The following is a 13,990-nucleotide window of genomic DNA, read 5'->3' on the forward strand; positions in this document are numbered from 1 at the left end:
GAGGCTATGATGGTTGAACTAGTGGTGGAGATAAGGAAATAGGAAACCTATGCACTCCCCTTTAATTATTATGGGTGAAATTATTATGTTTGAGCTTAAGTTACTAGATAGAGTTACCAATGTGGTTGTCTTTAGAGTTATAGGCAAAGCACTCTTTGTTAGTATGGCATGGAATTTGTAATAAGAGGATAATGACACACAGCTTGTATCATGATTACCCCATTGCACAGTGTGGCACCATACTATGATAGATTTTATCTCAATATTAAGGACATTCAAGGCACCATTTGCTTGTGTTTGAGCTTGAGTTATTGATGTGGTTGGCTCTAGAGGTGCAAGCAAAGCAAGTGGTTCTCTTCGTTGGAATGGCAAGGAATTTGTAATATAAGGATAACGACATTACTGGTATCTTGGTTACCCCATTGCACATAGTGTGCACAATACTATGATAGCATTTAACTTAATTGACGACATTCAATGTGCTTGTATTATTATGAGGACATTCAATGTGCTTGTATTATTATGAGGACATTTAATGTGCTTGTATTATTATGAGGGCATATCTACAAGGATACAAATATGCATACCCCATGGAATCTTGGGCTTCTCTGACTTTAAGTTCTACTCTGAATTAGTACGACAATGCTTCACTAGGCTTGTCAGGTAAAATTGGAGTGATTAGTCCTTGGGAGTTAAATTAGGGGATTAAGGAGTTTCTTGAGAGAAACCCGAGGGGTGTATGTTACGAAATCCTTTTCAAAATTATCTTTCATGTTATCATCAAGTCTAATGGCCAAATCCCAACAAGCATCCAAAGTTTGTAATCCACTTTCTAGCATGTGATTATGTAACTTGGTGCTACTCAATCCCGAAAGAAATTACTATAACAATTAATCATCACTCTTTGTCCTCATGTCTTACATTCAAATGTTTTATGTAAACTATAAATTCATACACGCTTTCTCTCTCATTTTAGCCAACATTATTCAAGTGTGTGAACACACTTTAATTTTTTCTACTTCAAGCAAATCCTATTGGAATCAATGCTCCACCCGCATATTATATTGTCCAAGCATTGGCTAGCTCATGTTTGTATGGCCCCCATTAGGAGGAGGAGTCATGGTTAAGCAACTCGGATGTCCCACATCCCCATATTCACATGGGAAGGTAGCCTAAGAGGTCAATTGCTTTAGAGATGGCTTAGGCTAGATTTGGCATACTACCAAATAGGCTACATGCTACACTAGACCGTTATCTCATAACGGTCCACACATAGAGTAGGTAGACTTTACTCTTGGTTAAATTGTTCTGACATTATGGAGCTTGAATAGGGCCCAACATAATCCCATATGGATGTGGAAGGTGGGAATCTACTATGCAATATCTAGTACATCTTTATGGGGGGGTCAAGTCTACACTATGGATGATGGCACCGGCTTGTTGATCACAAACCTATGCGGTCATACAATGGCTGAAAAGATGTAGGGAGGAAGAGAGCTTGAGCTCTTGCAACAACAAGCACACACACACTCACACAAACCCTAGAAGAGAACACACAAGATCAGAGGCTGAAAATTTGTTCTTCTTCTTCTCAACAAAAAAAGTTCTCCCAAAAGGATAAGGAAAATACAACATAATTACTAACTATGTACATGCGATCCATAATGTGAACATGCTAAGTGAGTGTACTGGCAAGATAAGTATGCCATAACTCAATGGTGGACTAGTAGCTAGCATAGTCCAGTTGTAGAATCACTGGCAAAGATCCATCATGTCAACATCCTTCCAAACACGCCACTCCCCCTCAAGCTCAAGTCCATCTCTAGGACTCCAAGCATAGTCCGGAATTTGCAAAGCTTCTCTACTCCCTCCCAAGGCTTTCGTGAGGATGTCAGCTACTTGCTCCTCTGTGCTAACATACATGAGATCAATGTCTCCTGCTAAGAAGAGACCATAGTCTAATGTAGACTTCACCTAGTGCAATGTGTGCCTCCAACCATCCAAATGTGGCTTCCGAGGAACCACATAAACTGACTCTCCAATCCATCTGTATAGTTCAAACTTGGCCTGGTGATCATCATGTAGATCAAGCTACCCACTATCTTCATGTACATAGTGAGGATCTCCAAGATCTCACCCGCAACTGCACTCAATCTAATGGCATAGAAATTGGATTACAACCAGCCAAACCATATTTGCACAGCATATCCAATGCATACTACCTCTAATAGCCATATGTCCTTGGCCATCCTAATAACCTCAATGCCAAGAAAGTATCTCAACTCACCCAAATCCAATGCATACTACCTCTAACAGCCATATGTCTTTGGCCATCCTAATAACCTCAATGCCAAGAAAGTATCTCAACTCACCCAAATCCTTCATGTCAAGTTTCTGCTTGAGGAGACATTTCACACTCTCAACTTCCTCTCCACTATCACCCCCAACAAGCAAGTCATCCACATAAATTATGATGACCACAAGGCCTTTATCACTCTTCCACACATAGAGTGAATGATCAGCATCTTCCACATGAAAGCCAATGGTGATAAGATATTGTGCTATCTTATCATGCCATGCTCTCGGTGCCTATTTTTCAAACCATATAAGGCTTTACGCAACTTACATACAAAATCAGGGTGACCCACATCGTCATAACTTGGTTGGCTGATCCATATACACTTCTTCTTTGCAAATCACCATGCAAGAACACATTCTTAATATCCATTTGATATAAAACCCATCCTTTTAATGCAGCCACTGTAATAACAGCTCTCATGGTTGCCATCTTGGCAACAGGGCTGAATGTCTCCTCATAAAATCAATGCCATAATTTTAAGCATAACCTTTTGCAACCAATCTTGCTTTATACTTACTAATACTTCCATCTGAGTTGTGCTTTATTTTGTATACCCACTTGCATCCAATAGCCTTCTTGTCCTCAGGCAATAGCACCAAGTTCCCAAGTCTCATTTGCATCCAATGCAACCATTTCTTCATCCATGGCTTTCTCCTCCCAATCTACATTCCCAATAGCTTCTTCAATACATGTGGGTTCAAGATCTTACACAACTTTAGTCATATATGCATAATGATGAGCCACATAATCATCATATGTCAACCTGTCTCAGCAGGTATTCTAAATCTCCCTAACCTGTGTTGTCCATGATCACTACATAATGTTTTTGTAGCTTCTCTTGCCTTCCTTACACCAGGTGTTCTAATAGATCAAAGCCCAAGCTCATCAAGACTTTGATCTGAGCCACTAGACTCTCCATCAACAAAAGAATGCCCTGTAGAAATGTTAGGCATACCAAGAGGCTCACCAACCTTCTCTTTGCCTTTACGTGATGTACCAACTACATTTTCAGGACTGGTGTTTTTACGTAGCCTGCCACTCCATGGTTTATCAATAGATCCAACACAAGAGGACTCTCAAGGTCCACTCAATGACTATGATCATTGACTTGCATTCTGTGCAATCACATTTCCAGTTACATCAACCCCAACAGCATCTTTTCCAACAGCATACCAGTTACTCATTTCATCAAACACAACATCTCTACTTACCTCAACTCACGTGTAGTAGGGTTATAGCATCTATATCCCTTTTGCTTAAGGGAATATCCAATAAGCACACATTTTTTGCTTTTGGATCCAACTTGATTTATAAATCATCTGGCACATGCACATAGGCAATGCATCCAAAACCTTTCAAGTGAGACAAGTAGATTTCTTGTCAATGAATTTATCCTATAGCATTACATCATGTATGGCTACAGTAGGAGTCCTATTCATGATATAAATTGCTGTAGAGCAATTGCTGTAGAAACAGCTTCAACCCAATAGCTATGTGGCATATTCTTCTTTATCTCCAATGCTCGCACTATCTCTACAATGTGCCTGTTTTTCGTTCAACCCCATTTTCCTATGGAGTGTATCTATATGTAAACTGTCTCTGAATGCCATTCTTCTGCCAAAAATCAGAGAACTCATTGGATAAGTACTCTCCCCCTCCATCTAACCTTAGGCACTTCACATGCCTTCATGTCTGCTTTTTGGCCCATCACTCTAAAATTTTGAAAATCAGTGAAAACTTCACTTCTCCTTCATGAAATACATCCACACTTTCCTCGTGTGGTCATCAATGAATGCTATATAATACTTACAGCCACCCATAGATGTAGTTTTTGGTAGACCCCATACATCTGAATGCACAACATTTAGTACATTTCTGCTCACATTTCTATCATATGGAAATACATTATTTGTCTACTTTCCAAATTGACATGCTTCACATACTTTCTACAAACCATCAACCTTAAACTTAGGCAGTCTTATCACAATTTCTTTAGTCTGTATAGACTTCATTCTTTACACATTTACATGCCCAATTCTCTTATGCTACCAAATGTCTATATCTGCTATAACAACTCCTAATCCCTTGCAAACATTGCAGCTTTCACTTCAGGCATATTTACATCTAGTGTAAACATTATATCCACTCTATTACCTTTTGCAACCAACCTGCACTTATCTTTAAAGTCTTCGAAATAACAACCATTAGGGTTAAAGGCACACCTGCAAACCCTGCTCAATCATCTAACCAACAGAAACCAGATTCTTTGTAATATTTGAAATGTGAAGTATATCTACAAGGTACTTCACCTTACCATCCTACATAGACTGGCACATTTCCAACATGGGCAATTGAATGAGCAGTATCATCCCATGTTTCAAGCTTCACCTCTTCCTCGTCAATATCCTCATATTCAAAGGTACTACTTGGCTCAAGTCCTACACTGGAAGCCTTGGATTGGTGCTTTGATGGCTTCATTGAAAGACTATTTCTCTAGATTTGGATATTCTTCCCCTAGTGGGGTAAGATCTATTTTTTTCTCTAGAATTGGGGTTCAAGTTACCTTCACAAAACTTGGTCTCATGGTATATGTTAGCTCTACATCTCCCTTGGTATCTTTATGTGAGGCTCTTATCCTCAGATGGTCATGTTCATCTTCTGTTCTCATTCCTCTTGGCGGTTTAACCACCAATGGAATGGTGTCTATAGATTTTCTTGCTTGCTCGGGAGTATGAGCATGAGCTCCCTGTTTTGTTGGTTCAATGTGATAAGTTCAGGAGTCCTGGTCACTGCATATCTTAGCTCATCTCTAGGATATTCTAGAGCACAAGAAGGTGAATATGCAACCTTGTAGACTTGTCCCTCTAACAATATTTCTCGTGCAGGTTCTAGAGACACAACTACTATATGTATCATGGGGTATCCATAGATCCGTAAAATGGTATCCCACTAGTCACAAATGCACCTGGAACACTATGTTCTTGACAATCTCATCTATTTGTTTCCCATTCTAGGTGAATACGTATGATGGGTACTATTAGGGTTGCACCTCCAATTCTCATAAGATAGGAATGGATTCCCTTTACATGGATATGGCCTGTAATGAAACTTGGGGTTCCTGCTCGATCAGGTCTATAATGGAAGGAAGAATGACCTCACTCTTGTTTATAGATTGGTTCACCATTGGGTTGGAATGAGAAGAAGGACCTCACCCCCTTGTTTATAGATTGGTTCACCATTGGGTTAGAAAGAGAAGAAGGACCTCACCCCCTTGTTTATAGATTGGTTCACCATTAGGTTGGAAGGAGAAGTCGCATCAAACCACCAGACTACGTGGTTTTGAAGTTATCTCTACTTCGGATTTCCTTCCATTATTAGCTCTTGAAGCTTCTCACAAATGTGAGTGGGAAAACTCCCCCTATCTAGACCCTTGGTATCTCTTACCTCCTCATTTCGTTTTTGGGAGATAGGTGTTACCCTCTTCGTCAAAGTACACAGTTTGGTCAATGACTTAATGGTAACATTTCTTGACCAAGGGAAGCTGTGGGGATCTCAAGGATCTGTCCAAATCCCTATATGTACTTTTCATGTTGTAGAGGTTGCCACTGGCATCCTCATACCTACGTTGTTTCTCCCATCTTATTCATGATTCTCTTAAGGAAGAAGTCACCCATATTGCTAGGGGTTTGAGTTTCAAATGGCTCACTTGAGCCCTTATAGCCTCTTGAGCCCTTTGAGGTCCTTTGATTTTGGTTATCATGGCTAGCGACCTAATGCTCTCAAGGTTTATGGCAAGTGTTGAAATATACAAGTGAATAGGGTGTGTGCAGGAACAAGCCCTTGGCTAGAGGCTGTAAAAGAGAATCTGTAAATGTGAGAGAACCTGTAAAAAGGTGAGAAGAATCTACTGGGAGAGAATAAAGGGTAGCATGAGGAGATTTAGGAGGTGTGGAGATATTTTGGGAAAAGTGAAGAGGTGGAGAGAATCAAGCAAAAGAGGTGGAGTGAATCAAGGAGAAATCAGTGGGATTAGATGCTTGGATGTAAACTCTATAAATTGAGGCATTGGCCTAATGAGAATTTGTTGGTTTTTTATTATCCATGCCTACATTAAGCTATTTGTTAATTACTCACTAATCACATCTTAATTATCATCTAATCACTTTGTTAATGATGTTGATTCTAGCATTTGATCCACCATAGCTCATCACATTGTTGTTAATTACTCACTAATCATATCTTAATTATCATCTAATCACTTTATTAATGATGTTGATTCTAGCATTTGATCCACCATAGCTCATCACATTGCTGTAATTTTAACATGGTATCAGAGCCAAGCCTAGAATCCATCAAGTTTATGAGCCCATTATCTAGTTAATTAAGATTAGTAGATAATTAGAAAATAATCAAATTTTTTTAGTTATTTTCAACTAACCTCTGTACCCCCAGCCAGTGGAGGAGCTCCCTCTCTTTGAATACTCAAAATTAGCCCAAACCCTTCTAGCCATAGATAGCTAACTCAATGGTGCTCCAGCCAGTCGAATCAGAAGCGCAAACCGCCAGCGCATCTAGGAGAAATCACGTTTTTTTGCAGCGCTATTTTTTTGAGAAAATTTGACATTTCAGCTGCTTCAAATCAAATTGGTCTAATTCCTCATAGCTCCAGAGGTTTTCAAGCATGCTCTACAAGCTGGTGGAGTCAGAAATTGATTTGATCAAGTCTACAGTGAGATCCAAGCTCTTCATCAAATCTGCAGGTGACTTTGGTAAAACAGAGATTAAGCATTCAATGTTTGGTCAAATCTTGTGTTTCTTGGCTTAATCCTCTACTAGACTAATCGCTATTGATGGTCTTGAAAGGATTTGAGCTCATTTGAACTCTAAGGCCTCAGATCTGGGCTCCCCGCATACTCTATTTTTTGCACACAAAATAGAGGATTAATTTGATAATCAGTGATTAATCAGTGCTAATCACTGTATTTTGGTGCAATTGAGGGTTCAAATTAACCATTAGGTATATGATACAGATCCTTATAACTTCAGATTTCAATTCGAAGATGGTTTGATACTCCAACCATTCCGTACAAATTGGTTACCCTTTATTTAATGTAATTTCTGGTGACTTTATGCTGATATATCTGTTGTAATCATCTCTTAAACACCAGATTGAGTTGTAAAAGGGTAGACATTGCCCTTGAATCTTGAAATTGGATCGAGGTAAGACCCCCTTCACATCATCATGAGTACAGCACAAGAAATAGCCAAATTTAATGGGGAGCAGTTTTACACATGGCAAACAAAAACCATGTATTTGCTCATGAGAAAAAATATGTGGGGGCTAGTTGAGGGAAGAGATGAATGCCCAGAGGTGAGAGGGAAAAATGAGTGGAAGAGCAGGAATGAAAAAGCATTACGACTTATTGCACTCAGTTTAAATGATGAAATCATTTATCACATCACAGGGATACAATTGGGCAAAAGATGCATGGGATGAACTCAATAAATTATTTGGCACACAAGCTAAAAATTCAAAGATAAATCTATTAATGCAATTCTACAAATTGGATATAAAGAAAAGTGAACCTTTAATCACACACTTGAATAGATATAAAAGCATTAAGCAACAACTGGCAGCTATTGGCAAAAAGGTAGAAGATGATGAGGCACTAGCAGTGCTTCTGAAGAGTGTGGACAAAGGTGAATATGAAAACATTGTAGCAACACTAAAGAATGTACCTGAATTGAAGCTACACGAGATAGAAGGAGATCTACTAGAGCAAGAGAGTAGAGGCAAAGAGAAGAAATGGCTCGACTCAACAGCAAGAGAGAAGAAAAAACATTCTTCACCTGAGGAGGATTCTCTCGAGGACGAGGACGAGGAAGAGACAGAGTAGGAGGAAGGACCTTCACTTGCCACAACTGTGGAAAGCCAGGACACATGGCAAGAGACTGCTACAGCAAACCCAGTGGAGAAGGAACGACATCGGCAAACTTCATGGAGGCTCCAAAGGAAGTGGAGTCGGATCATCTTTTCTGAGAGAGAGAGAGAGAGAGAGAGAGAGAGAGACCCCACAACCCAATGTAACCTGCCCCAACAAAGTAAAACCACCTCTGAGCCACCGATGATGTAGGCCACGTGGTAGATGTATGTGTGAGTAATTAGTCAAGGTCGCGGGCACTTGTAGGAGCCTTGGACACATAGAGAGAGAGTGTGTCAAGGACTATGAGTTTAGGGACTTGAGGCACTGGTCGCGGACTATCAAGTAAGAGAGAAACTTGGTATAGGGTCCAGGTGTGCTAAGTTCACTTGAGGGGAGGTGTGTTAAGCACTGGTCACGCGGACTATCGAGTAAGAGGGAAACTTGGTATAGGGTCCAGGTGTGCTAGGAGTATTCACTTGAGGGGAGGTGTTGAAATATACAAGTGAATAGGGTGTGTTCGGGAACAAGCCCTTGGCTAGAGGCTATAAAAGAGAATCTGTAAATGTGAGAGAACCTATGAAAAGGTGAGAAGAATCTACTGGGAGAGAATAAAGGGTAGCATGAGGAGATTTAGGAGGTGTGGAGATATTCTGGGAAAAGTGAAGAGGTGGAGAGAATCAAGCAAAAGAGGTGGAGTGAATCAAGGAGAAATCAGTGGGATTAGATGCTTGGATGTAAACTCTATAAATTGAGGCATTGGCCTAATGAGAATTTGCTGGTTTTTGATTATCCATGCCTACATTAAGCTATTTGTTAATTACTCACTAATCACGTCTTAATTATCATCTAATCACTTTGTTAATGATGTTGATTCTAGCATTTGATCCACAATACATAGCTCATCACATTGCTATAATTTTAACAGCAAAATACATAGCTCCATGGAAGTCTAAATAGAATTCCTAGTCATTATGGGATGTCATTACTATCGAGTTATCTAAGATTGCAATTTCATTTCCACACAACAATGTCGGCAATGTTCATAGTGCTCTAAGAGTGTCCTCTTTGCATCAATGTATACGAAAACATTAGTTGTTTTGTGGTAGCCATAGCATTGTATCACACAGGTTCTCCTAGCCCCACTTTGTAGAGTTCTTACCCCGATTTGCCCCCTTAAGTCCCTTCTCTCCCATTGTTTTTATAAATTGGTGCCCTTTATCTCCTTTCGAAGACTCTTCTCTAAACGTTCCAAGTGCTCGTTCGACTATTCCTATAGTTGGAAGTATGTTGCACACTCCTGGTTCCTCCTCCATGGTGAAGGATTCTTGGTTTGGTTCCTGAGAACTCGAATCTGGAGTTACTAGGGTGGTTAAATATGTTGGCACGTATAATAACTTTTCGTGTTCAACATCAAGTTTGAGAATGTGGTAGCTATGATTTAGCCTAAAGGTAAATGCATACGCACTCAATGCAAGAATCACTTGGTGATATCCTTCTATGTTTTTTGGGGAGATGACTGGTCTTCTTGGGGTACTTGGGTCTTGTATTGGTCAAGAAATTGGATTAGGTCAGTCTCTAGACTTTCTATAAACTGGACTCCTTGGTGATACAGCAACTGGCCGTACATGATTGCTCGTGTGTTAAGGTGATTATAGGATTATTGAGTACAATTCGATCGGACTCCACAGCTACTCGTACATCCAATCAATCGTACAAAAATGGCTAGAATTTCTAAAGAAATCAAAAGTTATGAGCGATCAATGATTGGACCACACCATGATTGCTATGTCTAATGATTACACTTCTAGCATGTCAGTACTTGCACACTGATTATCAATCTGGTAGATTTTCTTAGACTTTTTTGCATTCAACGTGCATGTCCCCTTAATATTCTTTGTTTGATTTGGTCAGTTTCTAACATAACTCCCCATTTAGTGGATTCACTTACCATTTATAGTACTACAGACCAGAATTGCCTACAATTTGACTTTTCAGAGTCCACTCTTACTCATTTTTGAGTGATCGTAGACATGGCGATTGGATTGTGGAACAATGATTGGACTTTGTAGTGGGCCAATTTTGCATGCATTTTTCTGCATAGTTTTACCTTTAGCCCCTCATTTGGGCAAAATTCATCACCTTTTGAGACTCAACTTGATGGAACATTTCCCTCAATTAAGCATAGAACTCCTAAAAATTAAAGATTGAAGGTTCTTAATTAGCCTAATTAAGCAAAAATTGGGCAAATTTGAAACAATTGATTATGAAATTGGTACCAAGGGAGGTCGTGGGACTTCAACCTAAGCACATGGAGGGTTTCTCGTCCTTCTTCCATCACGATTGATCAAAATTAAAAAAAAACAACAGACATGAAGATGGTTAAAGTTAGCAAAATCCACTCAAACTTCATACTTTTATCACGCATTTACCACACTAATCACTTCAAATCTTAACCCTAAGTAAATCTACCACAAGTTTTACAACTCATGGGCAAACTAAAACAAACAATGGATCAATTGAGTGTCTCTATTCCACCCTAGAACTAGTTCTACCCTTCGGGCACAATAGCAATGACTCTTGCTCACCCCCACGGAAGTTCTAGCTTCATAATAACAAGCATTATCTTCACCAAGTAGTACAACCCGGCTAGAGCATGAAAGCACATTGAATGTAGAAATGGAAACTTCAAGGGATTTCAAACCCTCAAGTTCTACCAATCCAATGTTTTGGACCTCCGTAGCCTAATCACACATGAGGGAGAAGCTAGCAAGCTTCTCCTTCATGAGGGGTTTCAAACCCTCAAGTTCTACCAATCCAATGTTTGGACCTCCGTAACTTAATTACACATGAGGGAGAAGCTATCAAGATTTCTCTCTTCTCACTCGATCTCTCTCAATCACCTTTCACATCTAGCTAATCACATAAGCAAGAATCAAGCACACACACACACACACACACATACACTCAAGTACTCACCTTTCACATCTAGCTAATCACATAAGCAAGAATCAAGCAAGCTTACCTCAAGCACACACACACACATACACTCAAGTACTCACACATGCAAGCAAGCAACTCCACAAGAATCCATAGTTAATGACTAACATAAGCATGAAAGGATGAAAGAATTAAGAAGAGATCAAGACAAGTAAGAATCAAGGACTCCCAATGTTGAGCTCAAATGTAGATTATATTACCAAAAGTGTCTATACACATAACTTCATTCAAAAACAAGAACAAATCTACGAAGTTTGTAAGAGGCTCAAGCTATCATGGTTTGTCCCACTTCATGTACTTATAGCATGTTTTATAGATGCGAATATGAGGAGAGAATGAAGACATGTGGTTATGCAAAAATGTGTAAAGAATGTTTTGAATAGTGTTATTGGAATTGAATAGAAGGTGTGGGTTTAGAGTATAGATGGTTAAAGAAGACCAAAGGATGTTGGGTTCCATTAGAAGAAGAAAGTTTGATGCAATTTGAACACAATATTCAATTAGGTTCAGGAAACAACTAACACTCTTGGCTAATTCACAATGTCCATGAATCCTTAGAATTGTTTCTTTATTGCATACCAGAAAACTCTAAATTTAGATTAAATGGATCTTAAATTGTATCAAGTGTCTTTACTTTGGCACTTGAGGTTGAATTTAATATATCTTTTTGTCCAACCTTTGTGTTCATATTGTCATTTTAATGGTCTTGCAACTTACTACTATTCTTGGTTTTAAAAATTTTCAAGATGGGACATTTTCCCCAAAAGCCTAATGTCACTTTTATTCTCTCATTTCACTCACCCACTTATTCTTCTCTCTTCTTAGCTTCACAACCTTGAGAGCTAGCTTCTTTTGTACCCACTATAGTCGCACATCAAGCACGAGTTCATTGCTAGGAACCATTTTAGTCACAGATTTGATGGGTTCTCTCTCTCTCTCTCTCTCTCTCTCTCTCTCTCTCTCTCTCTCTCTCTCTCTCTCTCTCTCTCTCTCTCTCTCTCTCTATATATATATATATATATATATATATATATATATATATATATATAATTTTCCATGGAAAGACAACACAGACTTAGAGAAATTTCTCCAGTACAAAGAGGATATTAGTAACCAAAGAGAGAGAGAAGAGAAGAGAACATTTGATATCAAGTATTGATCTCGCAAGAAGAAGAGAGTACAAACATTAAAAAAATTCATTTGTCAACCATTATATCCATTACAATTTGCTCAATGGAACTAAAATGTCGTTAACATATGCTCATCTGGTTCTACACAAACTATGTCTCTCCTTAGATCTCTCGCAACTCTCGTCTCGCGAGTCCAACAAAGAGGTCTACCACTACATCTCTTGGAACAGTCGGGTACTCCAACAGCCTTCTTCCAAAAAGCTCTTCTATGTTGTAACCCGAGAGAGAGAGAGAGAGAGAGAGAGAGAGAGAGAGAGAGAGAGAGAGAGGGAAGGAGACCAAGATTTAAAAATGTGAAAAAAAAGTTATTTTCTTCCCTCCCCTAGCCCAAGTGGGGAGGGAATTTTTTGAAAAATATTTAATTAATAAAATTTTTATTTTTATTTTTTCCCTCCCCCACCCCCAAGTGGTGAGCACGCCACTTAGGGGTGGGGAGGTTAAAGTTTTTTTTTTATATTTTTCCCAAAAAATATTGTTATTTTTCCCTCCCACACACCCCAAGTGGTAAGCTTGTTAATTGGGGGTGGGGGAGGAATTTTTACAAAAAAAGATCCAAAATTAATTTTAAAAAACATTTTTTTATTAAAATGACTTTTTCCCCTCCCCCACCCCCTAAGTGGGGGAGGGAAATTTTTTATGCTACTCTCTTTCTCTCTCCCCAACCCATGCACCCTCCTCTCTAATTTTTTTGCTAGTCACTCTCTCTCTCTCTCTCTCTCTCTCTCTCATGGGTTACAATGTGGAGTGAGAGAAGAGAGATGGAGAGGGAGAGATGACAATGAGAGAGGTAGAGATGGAGATAGGGAGAGAGACCAAAGGGAGTGAAGAGATAAATAGGAGAAAGAGGAGAGAGAGAGAGAGAGAGAGAGAGAGAGAGAGAGAGAGAGAGGATGAGATAGGTAGATGGAGAGAGACAGAGACAGAGAGAGGAATAGGAATAGGTGTGTAGAGAAGTTGTATTCTCTTAATAAGCAATGTCAATAATAGAAGTGCAAACCCATCTAGAGTCGTGATAGGGCATCGCCTGCTGTAGGAATGGAGACCTCAAGGGTTGTCAAGCCATCAAGCTCTATTAATCCAATGCTTGGACCTTTGTAATCCAACTACATAAGAGGGAGAATCTAGCAAGCTTCCTCTCTACTCACTCCATCTCTCTGTTTCTTTCAATCTCTCACTTACACTCCACATAAGAGGGAGAAGCTAGCAATCTTCCTCTCTACTCACTCCATCTCTTTGTCTCTCTCAATATCTCACTTACACTCCACACCTAGCTATTCTCAAAGCAAGAATCAAGCAAGAAAGCTCACCTTATGCATGCACACACACTCAAGCATTCACACATGCAAGCAAGCAAGCTCTATAAGACTCCATAGCCAAGCACATACGTAGACCTGGAAGCATGCAAGAAACAAGAAGATAACACGATAAAGCAAGAATAGAGGAGCTCCCAATCTTGAGCTCAATTGTAGATTGTATTGCCAACAGTGTCTTTCCACACCCTCATAAGTCACTTATATGCA

Source organism: Cibotium barometz, chromosome 36 (genome assembly GCF_041138505.1).
Source record: "Cibotium barometz isolate CiBa-2024 chromosome 36, ASM4113850v1, whole genome shotgun sequence".
NCBI classification, from domain to species: Eukaryota; Viridiplantae; Streptophyta; class Polypodiopsida; order Cyatheales; family Cibotiaceae; genus Cibotium; species Cibotium barometz.